General features: G+C 34.3%; 1 pseudogene; it reads right to left on the bottom strand.

Annotated features, from left to right (window-relative positions):
* The window catches only part of LOC141685634 (putative disease resistance protein At5g66910), a 38,231-nt pseudogene extending 23,860 nt beyond the window's left edge, over nucleotides 1-14,371 (bottom strand).
* Between the last annotated feature and the right edge of the window lie 1,225 nt (nucleotides 14,372-15,596).

Raw genomic sequence — 15,596 nt, 5'->3', positions numbered from 1 at the left:
TAATGATAACTGAGAAGTTGGAGAAGAAGGAAGTGATATGTAAAATTTACAAGGTGAAATTTTTGATGGTAGAAAGCATAAATAATTAGTGAGAAGGAGATCAAAGGAGATCCAGCAGAAATTAAAGTTACTATGAATAAAGGAAGGTCAAAAGCACCAACAAAAGTAAGAAGTTCTACTCTGGACTGGTTATTACTAAAAATTGTGTAGGATTTCTCGAAAGTTGCAACACCTTTGGCGAAGCTAACCAGGAAAAGCAAGAAGTTTATATGAAATGAAGAAGGGTGAAGAAAGTTTTGCGGAGTCGAATGAAAGAATGGTTACGTCACCTGCTTTATCACTTTGAAAGTATCAAGGAGATTTTATAGTTTATAGTGATGCTTCTCATAAGGGAATAGGATGTGTGTTGATGCAGTACAATAAAGTTATTGTATATGCATCCAGACAACCAAAACCTTATGAGCAGAAGTATCCTACTCATAATTGGAACTAGCAGTAATAATATTTTCTTTGAAATATTGGGAAACATGATATGTATGGAGAAAAGTGTAAGATCTATATGGACCATAAAAGTTTGAAGTATATACTCACGAGGAAAAGCAAATGTAGAGGCAGGCGACAAGCAAAAAGGTGAGAACGAATATTGAAACTGTACCAGAAGAATTATCTATGGAATTTTAGAAGTTGGAGTTGGAAGTCAGATATATAATCCCAAGGAAACAACGATGGGTAGTATGACCTTTCAGTCAAAGTTATTAAGGGAAGGATAAGGAGATGTCAAGAGAAGATAATGGATCACGATGTTAGTAGTTAGTAAGAGGAAAATTATGCGCCCAGGAGAACGATCACGATATCCCCAAGTTTTCTTCCAGCACTGGATGCTACAAGTAGAAGGATTAAGAAATGAGATCCCACAGGGAATTCACCATATAAAGTATTTAATTTGTTGAAGAAATGCCAAGATATACGGAAATTTAAAGAAAAATAGTGATAACCTGGTATAAGAAGCGAATCGTAAAGTGTACCAGTAATGTTGATGGAGAAAAGGAATGAAATTATGAGATTATGTACTGATTGTCGGGAGCTGGACAAAACAACAAATAAGAGTAAGTGACCCCTACAAAGAATAAATTACCTACGAAACCTAATTCATGAAGTGTGTTATGTTTCGAGAATTAACTTAAGATCCGACCTGAGAACCTATCAGAGATTACGATTAAAGTAAGTTAAGAGCATTGCAAGCTCTCGTGATATTATGTGAAATAACAAGCGTATCAGGTGATTATAAGGAATTAAGGATCATGGTGTATAAGGAGTACTTAAATAAGCAAACTGTATTTATTGATAACATCCTCAGCTACTCAAAGAACAAGAAAGTCTGCGTAAAATGGCCAAGGATTTTTCACCAAGGATCAGAAGGAAAGCAACTATGCGTTGAGTTTCAAGGATGAAATTTTGACTAAGGTTAACAAAAGACTCTGATTAATCCGTTAACAACTCCTTGAGCAAAGCCGTATGGTAACAGATGCCTTATGCCGACAGAAAGGATTGGATGTAATTAAGACCACTGAGGAGTTAACAAAATTGAAAAGAGTGGAATATGAAGTTCAAATACCTAAAAGTGATAATAAGTGAATACATGAGATTACTTTTCAACCTTAACAGATAAAAATGAATAGAAGATGTTTAAATGTCTGGAAGCTAAAGTTGAAAATGAACACCGCCTATCATCCTTAAACGGAGAGTCAAAGTACGGAAGTGATTCAGGAAATGTAAGATATGTTGAGAGATTGAGTTTTAAGGAAACACTGGAATGATCATTTATCATTGATGTCAGCTTTGGAATGCCACTTTACCAAGCTTCATGTGAACGCAAGTGTAGGTCCCCATTTTTATTGAGATAAAGTGGGAGAAAGGAAGTTGTTAAATTCTAAATTAATTCAGCACACCAAGAGCGTAGTGATATTGGTTGAAGCAGCTCGGAGTAGACAAAGGAAGAAGGCAAAATTGTATCGAAAGAGAGTATGAATATAGAAACAGGACCAATAATGTTAGTACAAGTTTCTTCTTGTAAGAGACCGGATAAGTTTGAGTAAAAAAGGACATGTTAAGTCCTAAAATTTAGTAAACCATCTGAGGTATCGATATATATGGATAAAATTGTTCATGAGTTGATGTTACCGTCACAATAGTATGTACATATAATGTGTTTTGCCTGTCAAGGTTAGGGCGATAAGTATTTGATTCGAACCAAGTGATTGATCAGAAGCTAATGGGCTCTGGTCCAAGTTGTTTTGCATATAGTGATCGATCTAAATTCTTGATCGTAAAGGCAAGTCATTGAAAATGAGTGTATATCTATAGTAAGTACGTTTGAAATCCTCGAGTAGAAGAGTCTACTTGGAAACTAGAGTCAGATATGCTTGACAAATATCCCCATGTATAGTAAAATCAGATTCTGAGGACAGAATCTTTTTAAGGGGGAAGGATATAACGACTCGTGTATTTATGTATTATTTAAATACGTGAGTATGGAATTATTAAATAAGCAAAATATGTGTATAGCTTCTGTCAGCTATGTGTTGTTTTATTATTATGTGTGATTTTGATATACTGGAATTGTCCTCGTAATTAATTATGGATTTGTACTGAAATATTTTTACTTTTAAAAGTGGATTTAATACAAGTTTATTTATGTAAATATGTGGATTATCTCTAAAATTATTTTTAAGACTTTATAATCTCAATAATTATTTTTGGGATTTTATAAAATTTAGAAATCAATATTTCATCAATTATTTAACCCTGTATGATTTTCTGATTGCATTTATTTGTAAAATCTGTATTTAATTCCCGAATTCTTCAAAAATTATGAAACTCATATTTAATTAAGTTGGGAATATTCCGGGAATTTTAAAATTAATTTGGGAATTTTTTAGATTAATTTTACCCGCGCGTTGATTCGTATATTTGTTAAAAGCAGGTATAAATTACGTTTCAGAAATTATTTTAAAATTACAAAATTTATGTTTCCATAAACTTCGAGATATTTGTGACATTTTAAAACTATTTTCGTAATTTTCTGAAATTGTTTTGCGGGTACCTCAGTCCGTTAATTTCGAATTTTGGAATAAACCGAGTCTCAGAATCTTCGTGAATATCTATTAGTACACGTGTTAACATCACATAATTTCAATTGCTACGTGGTCTGTTCTCACAAAACTGTGTTATGCAGTTTTTTTATTTTATTTAAAATATTAATCTCTCTTTCCCTCATCTCAATCTCTCTATCTCTGTTATTTCTCTCCCTCTCACAATCTCTCCAAAACTCTCGTCTCTCTCATATCCCTTCCTCCTCCCCGTTTTCTTCCCTGCTCTCCCATGTTCTTTCCACTTTTCGGTGGCCCTGTATTTTTCGATAAAGTTACCGCCTACTCCGGCGGGCTTGGTGGCATCAATTCCGTTTTCGTCGAATCCGCATGTATATACATATATATCTGTTGATGTGGGTATTGTGTGCGTGTATGGTCAGGACTCTCCTGTGACTGTGCCGCCATCGTGTTTATGTGTTTTTCGGTGACTAACGCCGCCGTCTTCTTGTCGTTGTGTGTGTGGGTTATAATTGGGAACCTGAAAGTGGACAGTGGACTAGAGATGACCTAGTAGTCAGTCGACAAGCTTAGTAGAGTTTCAACAGAAAAACCTGAGTGTCGAAGTCGAATCCAATGGGATCTAGTGGTTGGACGTTAAAGCCTGAGCGACAGAGTCGGCTCAGAGTTGATCAGTAATAGTTATAAAGCCCTGTAAGGCAAGTACTTATGAACTTTCCTTCAAGATATATTGCCAATATTTTCGAACTATTTCATAACATCGTTATTATTTAAAATAACTCCTATTTTATAATGCAAGTGCTATAAACTATTTAACTTTGAACCCTGGTTTTTCTTGATCTTGAGCCATAAGCCTTATTCTTTGTAAACCATCCTTTGTTGATCCTCAGACACCAAACCATATAAATATGATACTACATCAATGTATAACTACCAAACACCAAACACTGAAACAAAATTGTGTGAAGACACAGAAACTTTTATACTCTAACCATTCTTTATAACATCAAAGAACTATACCTTGAAAAACCATTATTTATCTAATACCTGATCCTTTTACAGGCTGAAAACCGTTTCTCATATATACCTTGATATACCCTTATGATACTCATGAATCGCATTACGCTTTTGTATAAATATTTTATCAATGTTGATGATGATCTTGCTTATTGAATTGCATTGTTTATTACACTGAATTATTTTAGAATTGGATAGTTTTCTTATGTGGACCAGATTCGTGGTCAGACCAGATTCGTGGTCGAATTAGGCCAATGTGTGCCTTGGATCCAGTAATTAGAGCAGTGCTGTGTGCTTTGCTCGGGGTTAGTGCGTGACTGATCAGCAGCCTAACCTTGGTTTTAAAACTTAAAATGAATATCCAATTCTAAGGATTAGTTAAAAAGAAACTTGATTCATCTGAATTATCCCATTTGATCATTGTTTAACCTCAATTATCGTTATTATGACTTGTTGAGCTAGTTAGCTCACTCTTGCGAATCTTTTTATGTATTCTACAGTTAAGAAGGATATGGTTGATAGCGAGGTTTCCCAGTTCAATGTATGAGCTAGCATTCGAGATTGAGTTGGATCGAGCTAGCAGGAGCTTATTGCGGTAGTGAGATAGTAAGATTGTAAGGATAATTTCATTGTCAGTTGTAAGTTAAGTTAGTTGGGATTTGGTACGTTGTAATAAAAGTTAAGGTTGTGGCTTGTCTCCATACTTTAACCTGTTGCGATCCGTGGTCATATAGAGCAGGGTCATTGCAATTAATATTTCATATACAGGTTGATATATTGTGTTTGTGTTGTGGACCCCAGACTTCTGACCCGGGTTTGGAGTGCGCCACAACAACCATCTGTAATTGCTGAATCTCAAGTAGTGCAAGATGAACCTCCACAGATAATGATTCCAAGGTACATGTGGCGCCCTCCAAACCTGGGTCAGAAGTTTGGGGTCCACAATACCAACACAACATATAAACCTGTATATAAGATATTATTTGCAATGACCCTTCTTTACATAACCACGAATCACAACAGGTTAAAGTATGAAAACAAGCCACAACCTTAAATTTTATTACATCGTACCAAATCCCAACTAATTTAACTTAGAACTGATAATAAAATTATTCTTACAATCTTATTATCTCACTACCGCAATAAGCTCCTGCTAGCTCGATCCACCTCAATCTGGAATCCTAGCTCATATATTGAACTGGGAAACCTCGCTATCAACCGTATATCCTTCTTAACTGTAGAATACATAAAAAGATTCGCAAGAGTGAGCTAACTAGCTCAGCAAGTCACAATGACAATAATTGAGATTAACCAATTATCAAACGAAATGATTCAGAGGAATCAAGTTTATTGCTAAACAATCATTAGAATTGGACATTCATTTTAAGTGTTTATCAGTCACGCACTAACCCCGAGCAAAGCACACAGCACTGCTCTAACTACTGGATCCAAGGCACACATTGGCCTAAATTGACCATAGATATGGTCTGACCATGAATCTGGTCCACATATATATAAAAACTATCCAATTCTAAAGCAGTTCAATATGATAAACAATATAATTCGATAAACAAGATCATAATCAATGATGGTTAAACACTTGAATAAAAACATAAAGAAACTTATGGATATCTCAAGGGTATATCAAGGTATGTATAAGAAACGGTTTTCAGTCTGTAAAATAATCAGGTATTGGACGAATACTAATTTTTCAAGGTATAGTTCTTTGATGTTATAAAGAATGGTTGGAGTATAAAAGTTTCTGTGTTTTCAAACAATTTTTACTCCAGTGTTTGGTGTTTGGTAGTTATACATTTGGGGAGTGGTATCATATTTGTGTGATTTGGTATCTGAGGATCAACAAAGGATGGTTTACAAGGAACAAGGCTTACGGCTCAAGATCAAGAAAAATCAGGGTTTAAGGGTAAATAGTTTAAAGCACTTGTAATATAAATAAGAGTTATTTTGAATAAGAGCGACATGTTATGAAACAGTTCGAAAATAATTGCGATATATTTTGAAGAAAAGTTCGAAAGTACTTGCCTCACAGGGCTTTACAACTGTTACTGACCAACTCTGAGCCGACTCTGCCGCTCAGGCTTTAACGTCCAACCACTAGACCATATTAGATTCGACTTCGACACTCAGGTTTTCTGCTGGAACTCTATTGAGCTCGTCGACTGACCACTAGGTTGTCTTTAGTCCATCGTCCACTTCCAAGTTCTCGACTATAACCTACAGGGTCGAAATACCCTATGTTAGATGTCTAGGTATGCTTGACATATCCTCGATACCAATTTACCCAACGATATTCAAACCCGACTCATAATTATATATATTATAATAACACACGCAACAAGTAGGGTTCACAATCTCGAAAATCGGTTTGGTGTTCGTTTTCAGAAATTATATATATATACTCCTTATTTTACGAAATCAGGTTATCGATTTGGCAAAATATTTGATTACATCGTACAGCCAAGTTCGTATATAAAACATACACATATACATATAGTCACTCGACGTCCCAATAATCATTGGATACGTTCCCGTGTTTCCGTAGTTCGATTTCCCGGAAATCGGGCAGCGTCTCCTTTGTTTATCGGACTACCCGTCAAAACACAACGACGTCAAACCAACAATAATCAATCTTTCAACAATCAACATTCACAATTTCCCAAACGCCAATTTAATACTACTATTATTTATTATTCGCATTTTACATTTATTTATTAAATTAGGACTCAGATAATAATCATCACGGTCCACCGTTCGCTCGTAACGAGTCATCGCGAACGGCGACAAAATTTCGCGGGTACCCGATTAATTCTCGGGTTTCCAACGGGAAATTTCGCCAATTATTCCTTAAAATAATTTCGTGCAGACAATTAATATCATGAATATTAATCAAAACCTATAGAAAATAATTATATTAATTAAAAATCCAACAACACACGCGCACAAGCACGCGCAACCACACAGACACAATCGGAAAAATCCAAGGCGGCTGCAAACACAGAACTTCCAACAGAAAATGGGGAAATACACAGCCATCAACACATACATACATACATATGTATGTATAATCAATACTATTCGATCAAAAGAGAACGGAACAGGGGAAGTTTGTCGGAAACAAGCCGACGGCTTACCGGAACACAGAGCAACACCGAACAAAGGTTTCGGCCTGCACACACTCGCACACATAGATACATACACAAGGCTGCAGAATGATATAGAGGAGAGCAAGCCCAATCGATTCCAACCGGAATTAAGAAAAACAAGCAAGAATAGAAAAAGAACGAAACCCCGCAAGGTTTATACCACCAAGGAAAGAAAGAAGACGGTGCTGTGATGCTGTGTGTTTGTGTTTGTGTTTTGCTTTTATTTTATTCCCAGCAACAAATGCACAGTAGCCACGTATCAATTGAAGTGCTAAAAACCTGACACATGCAGTGCTTCTCTGTATATCCCCATTTTCGTAACGATTTATTTGATATTACGAAATAAAGTGTGATTTAATAGTAACCAAACAAAAATTTCAAATTAATTTTAAAACGATAGAAATATCCCGAAGTTAATAAAATGTAAATTTCTTAATTTTTTAAACAAATTTTGAAACGCAACTTATACCCGCATTTACAGTTAACGAACCGAGCTGCATTTAAAATAAATTCAGAAAATCACGGAAACAGTCTTGAAATGTTAGAAACATCCCGAAATTTATAAAAACGTAATTTTCGAAATTTTAAAACAATTCCTAAAACGCACATTATACCCACTTTTATCAATTAAACGAATCAACGCGCGGGTCAAACTAACTCCGAAAATTCCCGAAATAATTTTAAAATTCTTGGAATATTTTAAACTTAAATAAATATGAATTTAATAATATTTAAAGAATTCTAGAATTAAATACAGATTTTTACAAATAAATACAATCAGAAAATCATACAGGGCTAAATAATTAATGAAATATTGATTTCTAAATTTTATAAAATCCCAAAAATAAATATTGTAATTGTAAAATCATAAAAACAATTTTAGAAATATTTCCAATATTTATGCAAATAAATTTGCAATAAATCCACTTTTGAAAGTGAAAACAATTCAATACGATCCCATAATTAATCGCGCGGACAACCCGATACACTATAAATCATATATGGATAATAATCAAACAACACATAGCGGTCAAAACCAACACACATATTTTATTTATTTAATAATTGCCATAATTGCACAATTAAATAATTCAAAAAAATACACGAGTCGTTATAGTACAAGCAAAGAATCAAGAGAAAATTGGATTTCAGTGATGAGGAGATGGAAGAATACTTTCCCAAAGAGTATACTTCTACAACAACTCAAACATCCATGCCCGCTATGGCACATGAAGAATTCAAGATATATCCATCCAAGAATTTCCATGGTGAACCTATCATTCCAAAGGATGAGCCAATAGACTGGGATAGTCTACCAATTCTTGAACTCAATCTACCTCATTTCATGAAGCCAAAGAAGACAAAGACCAGAGCAGTCAAGAAAGTGAAACCTTCAACTCTCAGATCCAAGTCCCTAACCAAAGCTCAAACCAAGGTCAACAAGGGAGATATTATATACATCTGTGACATCAAGGAATTCTCTAATCTAAACCTTTATCTAGATGAACTGGAAGAAGTTAGAGGGATTGATGCTTACAGGAATCTACCTGAAAGGTTAGTATTCAAGTACAAGGGAGGAAAAGAGATAACATGGCCACTTTACAGGATTCTTCAAGAGAGCCAATCTGTACAGATAAAAGTTTATTCATCCTTCAAAAAGAACTTTGTATTCAATGTGACAGCTAGAAGATTAGTTCTAAAGAAGATTGAAGAACTGAGGAGTATTAGAGCCAAAGATGCACTCCCAAAGACTTTAACTATTCCTTACCCAGGGAGTAGAGTGCATCTAAGACCCTACTGGATGATGGAATTCATGGATGATAAGGGAGTTAGAAGATTCTTCAGATTAGAGGACCAGTCGAGCATCTCTAGCAATGAGACTCTTCTGGAAATGCAAGGAATGCTAGAACTTTCATAATCTAATGAACTTGAACTCCATAGACAGCTCTAAAATCAGATAGAAGAAAATAACAGGAGGTTTGGGAAGAAATTCAGACAATCAAGGAAATAGATCAATTTGCTCAGACTAGAGGAGCACCTTGAAAATGATTGTGAGCAAATCTTTGTACACTTTGTCTTGTAAATTTTTCAGTAAATAATGTAGCACTTTTTAGTTTTATCTACTACCTTTTAAATCTGTATTTTTAGGGTGTTTTGCTATCATCAAGTTTCTCTTAATTTATAGCTACAATTCTAGTAGGCATAAATTGGGGGAGATTGTTGGGAATATGTTGTGAAATTGATGATTACATTAACAAAACACCTTAGTAGATTTAACTTAGTGAAAAATGTAGCACTCGATGGATGATCAAATATAGTCCCGACGGATGACTCAATATAGTCCCGAGGGATGATGATTTGACATCCATCGAGTGAGTAGCTTATGTAACAATAAGTATTGTAACACATTTCTGTGAACAACTTTGTATATATCCTGTAGTAGCATATGAGTCATGTTGACTATTATTAGATATGCAGAATAGGCTGATTAATTGTAAATATGAGATGTCTTGTAATTCTGCATAAGTGAAATGAAGTCAAGTGTTAAATAGCTACCTGACGGATGATCAACAAAGCAACCCGACGGATGATCAACAAAGCTACCCGACGGATGACAAGCATGTACCCGACGGATGACAAGCATGTACCCGACGGATGATCAATTCAAATATCTGTTGACAGTGACAAGACAGTCACATGCGTTGGGTGTTTACAAAAGAAATGTGGGAGCCTATTTAACAGGAAATGAAGAACAAAGAAGCATTACCATTTCCATGCAAGTTAAGAAGATTTTCAAAGGTGCTGGAATAGAGTAGTGAAGCAGCATCGAGTTTGACTTGATAGTTTTATTTTATTATCTTGTCTTATTACCATGTAAACTTGGTTATATATAAACCAAGTGTAGCTAGTGAAACAAATAACTAAGCAAACACTTTTAGAAGAGAAATAGAAAAAGCTGTAACTGTTAAGAATTTCTCTGTAGTTTGTTTGTTCACTTGTAAAGCAGTTTTATTACTTTGTGTTTTTTATTTATTGAACTTATGATTCTGTACCTTGCAAATCAAAACACTTATATATATATATAGTTTGAGTTAGAACATTTTATAGTTCAAGAAAAAGTTTACTAGAATTACATTCAACCCTCCCCCCTTCTGTAATTCTTGCTGCATTATTAGTGACTAACATCTCTAGAACTGGATCCTCCACCATGATCCATGCTGTCTCCATCAGCATTTTCTGATGCTCCCCCTGAAGTTATGATCTCTGATATTCCAGAATTTGAGTTGGATCCTTCAAGAATTGAAGAATCAGAGTTTCCAGAATTGTCAGAATTTGGCTTATCAGAACTTGATGAATCAGAACTTAAAGAGCCAGTGACTGGTTCTGATGCTTCTTGAGAGTCTTGAGATATGGTATGTTTATCAGCTTGCTCCCCCTGAACAAGTGCATTTTCCATTGGAGTAATTACCACAGTTTCAATGACATCATAATTTAACCCGCCAGAACTTGCAGGATCAGGATTTAGGTCATCATAATTTACAGAATCAGAATTTACATATTCATTTTCAAATCTTAGCTGATCATGATCATTGAAAGATACATTGATAGATTCCATGACAACCCTTGTTCTTAAATTGTAGACTCTGAAGGCTTTTGTGGAAAGTGGATATCCAATAAAAATTCCTTCATCAGCTTTTAGATCAAATTTTGACAGCTGTTCCGGATGAGTCTTAAGAACAAAACACTTGCATCCAAATACATGAAAGTATTTCAGATTTGGCTTCTTTTTCTTCACCATCTCATATGGTGTTTTTCCTTGCTTTTTTATGAGTGTAGCATTCTGTGTAAAACAAGCAGTCTAAACAAATTTAACCCAAAAATAGGTTGGTAGCTTTGCTTCATCAAGCATAGTTCGTGCAGCTTCAATAAGAGTCATGTTCTTTCTTTCTACAACTCTATTCTGCTGTGGAGTTTCAGGTGCAGAAAATTCTTGCTTTATTCCATATTCTTTGCAGAACTCTTCCATGATTGAATTCTTGAACTCAGTGCCATTATCACTTCTTATTATTTTAACAGAATCTTTGACCAACTTATCCAGATGTCTGACATGATCAGTTAGAGTAGATGCAGTTTCATTCTTCTTGTGCAAAAAATACACCCAAGTGTATCTTATGAACTCATCCACTATAACCATAACATATTTCTTCTTTACAATGGACATGACATTGATTGGACCAAATAGATCAACATGCAGTAAGTGATAAGGCTCAAGAATTGAGGATTCAGTTTTGCTCTTGAATGAAGATTTTCTTTATTTTTCCTTTTGACACGAGTCACAAAGGCCATCAGGAGCAAATATTGATTTTGGCAGTCCTCTCACAAAATCTTTCTTTACTAGCTCATTTATGTTGTTGAAATTTAAATGAGAGAGTCTCTTGTACAAATTCCAGCTTTCTTTAATTGATGTTCTGCTTAACAGACAGATTGCAGAACCATCAGAATTTGTTGAAAGTCTGGCTTCATATATGTTACCATGTCTGTAACCTTTCAGAACCACTTTGCCTGTAGAATTACTTACAACTTCACAGTGTTCTTAAAAGAAATCCACATGATAACCTTTGTCACAGATTTGACTCACACTTAGCAGATTGTGTTTAAGTCTTGAGACTAGAGCTACTGATTCAATTATGACTTTCCCAAGATTGATATTGTCATATCCCAGAGTCTTTCCCATGTTGCCATCTCCATAAGAAACTCCTGGGCCAGCTTTCTCCATAAATTCTGATAGCAGGGCTTTATTTCCAGTCATATATCCTGAACATCCACTGTCCAGAACTAGGATGTTTTTCCTCTTTCCCTGCAATCACAAAGACCACTATTGGTTAGTTTTAAGGACCCAGACTTGCTTGGATCCTTTGGCCTTTTTAAGTTTGTTAGCATTTGCAGCGGATTTAGTTTTAGAGTTTATGCTAACATGCTTTTTATCAGACTTTGCATCAGAATTTATACTAGAAGGAATTACACTAATTTCTTCAAAAAAAAGTTTTATTTGATAATAATCATAGTACAAACTATGATATTCCTTACAAGTATAGTACACAGTTACAAGATATCTTCTAATTGATATAGAATATAATTTTGTCTCCTAAAATATATCAATCAAATATTATCTTTTTACAAGTCTTCTAGTCGTCCAACTCTCCATGCATATCTTCTATTGTTTAGTCCAGATCCTCTCCTATAAATCAGCTGCATTCCTTATCTGAAGTACCCATACTTAAGTCCTGATATAAATCCTGACGGCCTTAAGTTCTGATATAAGTTCTGACTTCAGTAAGTTTTGATTTCCAATAAGTCCTGATATCAAGTTCTGAAACTAAACAAATTAGATTAGACATGACATCACAAATATATCTAACATGGTAGATTGTCAAATTTCTAAGAAGATCATGCTGCATGATAGTACTTTCATTACAGTAGCCGTCGTCCTTATTTCTTGTTTGCCTGCAAATATAACAGTGGTGATAATAGAAGTTTTGGGGTTTGTATTATAACTTGTATATAAGTAGTGTAATTTAATGACTATCAACAGAACTCGTACAAATCGTAGGACACATGTGATTGTTGTTTATCACTTAAGCAAAAAGCTCATAAATTTCTTTAATGTATATCTCTTTCCTTCACTCAAGCGAGTTCACAAGTGTTGAGTGCTTAAAAACAGAGAGAGAATCTCAATTATAGAACTTCAGTCTTATTATTAGATAGAGGCCTGTTGAAAAACATCATCAAACTTGATATGAAACTAAAATTGACAAATTGCAACATCACATCTGAGGATAAATTCTAGTGACTTCAAACTTCATTATCAAACTTCATTTTAGTGAGGATAGACTAAAATTTACATTCATTATGTCAACTCTTAGATTCCGTGTGTTTGATTTAAAATTTGAGGTTCCATATCCCTCGTGTCAAACTTAAAGGTCCATTTCATTTTATCATCTAGATACTTGCATGGAGGTCGTTCGGACTTTTACCAAAATGGTGAACCAGATGCTAATGGGCTTCCTCAGACACTTCACAACACCGTCTGAGATGAGTCAAAGATTTCAGATTTTAAGTATCTTTCTATTCGGAACCAAAATTTGAATAAGAATGGGGCTTGTAAGGAATAATTTGAAGAATAGTAAAAATTTTCAATTTGTACTATTTTATTCATCTAGTACATTTCAACTAATTCTTTTTTAGCTAAGCAACTTTTTAAACACAAGTTTGCAGTTATTATTAAAAAATTGTCAGTCTTGCAGCATATGAAAAGTACCTTGTGTAGAAAAGCTTAACAAGATTCCTAAATGCCAGTTCAAGAAGATTGATGTCGGTATCCATATCATCCAGATTGTACAGTTCTGCCCAAATATCCTTAAGAGTGGTGGCTGGAACCTTTTGACCCTCAGGAAATGATCCGAGGTCCTGGCATCATTCTCTTAGTGAACTGTCCTTCATTTCTTCTAGAGCATCCGAACTAGGTTGGAGACGATCAAGCAGTTCTTTGTTGGTATTGAAAATAAATTTACCATCAGACCAGTTCTTTTGTTCACGTCTCCACCTGACTTCATCTTGCCGGCAAAGTGACCGCCCAACCACTTTAAGGACTAATGGAAATCCTTTACAACCTTTCGCGATCTATATAAATAGTAACCAGATAAATTAGTAACGAATGAATGTTAGATGCACATGTCGACATGTAGATGTCATATACTCATATGCAGACATATTAAAAACATTTGTTTGTGAGTCTGTGTAAAGGTATCCTGCATAAAATTAGATAACAGTCCATACTCACTTATATACAAAATAATAAATCAATGTCAATGCAGAAGGACATCATTAACTAAAACTTAAAATAAAACTAGTTGTAAAAATAAAGAGAAACGTATTAGTACTCCTTAAAAAATTCATTTTCTCAAATAGGTAAGTTTTGAAAATGTTACATTAATCAAGCTTTACTACCTTCTCCACAAGATTATAAGGAATTGTAGGCATCCCATCATTTGAAAGTGCGGACTGGCAGAAAAGAGTCATGGCATCTTGATCATGAAGAATCTCCAGATTGTAGACATGTTTGAATCTTTGAAAAGAGTATCTAGATGTAACAAGGATCTTAACATTCGGTAATGTGAAAATTAACAAGTTATCAATATGAAATACCCAATCATGCCATACATCATCCAATACTAAAAGCATAGGACTTGGAGTTATATGCTTTAGCAAGCATTCCAGATTACTGATTGCATCATCACCATTCTGGAAGTCAGACAGTTGGACGTTAGGCAATCGTTGTTATAATATTTTCTTAACAATGTCAGAGATGTCGGCTAATTTTGAGATAGTCATAAAGAGTATGTTTTCCTTATATATGCCTTCCAAAAATGAATGAAAATTTAAAATGTTTGTCAGATTAATAGTATAAATGAAACTTCATCTCTCCACAATTTTACCCCTTTCTAGTTCCAACTATACAAAGCATTAGAAATTTATATACATATATAATAAATTGGAGGCTAAAAAACAAGGTTATGGATTCGGGATGCAGGGATGGAGATGGGTTGAAGCGACAAATATGATAATATGGGAGTTCAAGTGTTAAGAGATGCAACATATGTAAAAACCTTACAGATATGCAATGAATTTTATCATTCAGAACATCATATACATTTGTAAAACAATTATACATATGTTTCCCCACCAAATCATATCAATTTGCAAAACTGAAAATTTGATGCTAATTGATTTATATGCTTAACTTAATGATCTAAAACACGAAAACATAAGTTAAATTTTTTGTTTATGCAGAAGTGAATATTAACATCACAACTTCACAAATTCTTTTTTGTTTATTAACATCAACACTTTGATTTTGTTGAGTAGTTAATTAACACAAATTTCAAGTTTGATTTATGTAAGAAAAAATTGATATGAGATTGTGAAATTATCCAAGTATCCAAGCATCTAGTACGGAGTGCATTGTAACTGAGTATCCCTGCTTCTTACAACTGAGTTATTACATCACAGAGTTTTCTTCTGCTATCTGATCATATCAGTCTCAAACTTCAAATAATAATCTAGGTTTCCATTTATAAGGAAAGTAACTAATAATCTTCCTAGATGGGGAAATCACTATGTACAAAAGAATTCTTGGAGTATTTTTTTTCTTAAAGAAAACACAAGGGTCTTAAAATACAAATAGTACTCCAATGCATAATTCTAAAATAGGGCCAACTACATTCAAATCTATTCTAATTTATCC

Source organism: Apium graveolens, chromosome 9 (assembly GCF_009905375.1).
Source record: "Apium graveolens cultivar Ventura chromosome 9, ASM990537v1, whole genome shotgun sequence".
NCBI lineage: Eukaryota > Viridiplantae > Streptophyta > Magnoliopsida > Apiales > Apiaceae > Apium > Apium graveolens.
Note: the sequence above shows the minus strand (reverse complement) of the source record. Positions and strands in the feature narration are given on the sequence as shown.